The sequence below is a fragment of the Seriola lalandi genome, unplaced genomic scaffold, assembly GCF_002814215.2.
Source record: "Seriola lalandi dorsalis isolate HSWRI2012SDOR001 ecotype SW California unplaced genomic scaffold, Sedor1 jcf7180002003122, whole genome shotgun sequence".
Lineage (NCBI taxonomy): Eukaryota > Metazoa > Chordata > Actinopteri > Carangiformes > Carangidae > Seriola > Seriola lalandi.
In genome coordinates this window covers 1-1,883 of record NW_019473778.1, presented here as the reverse complement: position 1 = coordinate 1,883, position 1,883 = coordinate 1, and the positions used below count along the sequence as shown (strand labels likewise).

Sequence of the window (1,883 nt, the reverse complement as noted above, 5' to 3'; positions counted from 1 at the left end):
TTCCCTCCTCCACCGCCGCCGCCACCCCCTCCACCTCCATTCCCACCCCCTCCAGGAGGACTCCGGTCTGGACCGGAGGAACCTCCGCCCTCTCCGGGAGGCTTCCCCTGCCCTGAGCTGCTGCCTCCCCCGTTGCCTCCCGAGCTGCCGGGGGGGCCCTCGCTGCTGTCCCGTCTGTTCCAGCCGTAACCGAAGCCCGAGTCTTTGTCCAGACGTCTCCGGTGGCTCTCTGAGTCGTCGTCGCTCGTCTCAGAGCTGGAGCACGACGACCCCCTCCCCTGGCTCTTACGCCGGTGGTAGCGCTTCTGCGTGGACCCCGGGGACGAGGAGGAGCTGGCCCCCGTGTTCAGGCTGGTGGCGTTTCCGGCCATGTTCATCTTGAGGCGGCTGAGTTTGGGCGGCAGACCCTCGTCCATGTCGAAGTCGTCGTCCGACTCCCCCTCCTCAAAGATCTGGTTCAGCACCGGTGCGCTCTTCCTGGATGTGAGGCGATTGGTGACGGAGGGGGGCTTACGCCGCAAGATCACCTGGGTCGGGAGGGGAGATGGGTCCTGCTCTTCCTCCTCCTCTTCATCCTCCTCCACCCTGAGAAACAATCAGATGTTAGATTTTTATTGTAACAGGACAGAATCATAAAGCAAAACAAAGTTTTAAAGCCACTGTGTCGACCCGAAAGCAGCTGCTGTGGGTCCAGACCTGGTATCTACAGCTGAAATGATTAGTTGATTAATCAAGTATTTAGTTAAGTATTTCTTCAGCAGGTTTCCGCTTCCAAATATGAAGATGTGATCAATATATTTCTAAATCTTCAACACGTAATATTAACTTTTAATTTTCTATAGACTCAACAATTAATTGTTTAATACAGAAAATAACTGACATGAATCAATAATGAAAATAATCAATAGTTGCATCCATAGATCTGCCTGTTTCATTCACTGAAAATGGATTTCAAAAATACTTAAACAGAAAAACCAACAAACAAACAAAAGACACAAAATAAGTAAAAAATCAGATCCAGACCGATCAGACCTGAACAGGCAGGTTCGCTGCTTGGCTGATCCTGAGGTGGAGGGACTGGGGGCCCTGATGGTCCCAGAACCAGAGCCAAGAGCGGGGCCCGAGGCGGCAGCACAGGCTCCCTAAAGAAATATTTTCAAAAGAACAAAATAAATTCCAACAGGTTGTTGAGGTGTCCAGTAACTATGGCAGCAGAAAGTCAAACAGAGTCAAAGTGTTGTGGTGTTAGAGGTGAAGCTCCAGGTGAGGACGCGTGTACCTGAGCCGGCAGACCCAGAGAGTCCGTCACCGTCTCCTCCCGCCGGCCCAGCTCCATCAGGCCCTTGGAGCGGTGTCCGTTCAGCAGGTTCTCGGCGCTGCGAGCCGGGGACTGGGGGCCTCCAGCATGGGAGATGGAGGACGCCGCCAAGCTGTCCTCGATGTCCTGGTGCATGTCCACTCTGGTGGGCCAGGACTGCCTGTGGAGACCAGAAACATAACAGATAGAGGGGGGAGGGGGGCCTTTTACTTCACTGCTTTAAACACAAGATTTAGCTTCATCAGTAACTGGTTATCAGCTGGTATATATGAAGAGACCAGTTTAGAACACGTGTGATGGCCTTCGCAGCATGTCTCAGCACAGAAGACGCACTACCAGGTGAACCACCAGGTGAGCCACCAGAGACAGACTATAGCTCTTATTTAGTCCCTCACACAGAGCACAGCCTCCGTCTGTGTCTCCATCTATGTGTGTGTGTGTATTTGTGTGTGTGTATTTGCGTGCGAGAGTCACATGCACATGAGTTCATGATTGAACAAAAACCCGAACTCATTTAGTTGCTTTAGTGCCACAGGATGGTGTTTAACCAAGCAGCTGTAGCCAG

At 52.3% G+C, this 1,883-nt stretch overlaps 1 pseudogene; it reads right to left on the bottom strand.

Moving 5' to 3' along the window:
- Positions 1 to 34: 34 nt before the first annotated feature.
- Positions 35 to 1,507, bottom strand: LOC111666778 (SNF-related serine/threonine-protein kinase pseudogene; annotated as a pseudogene).
- Between the last annotated feature and the right edge of the window lie 376 nt (positions 1,508 to 1,883).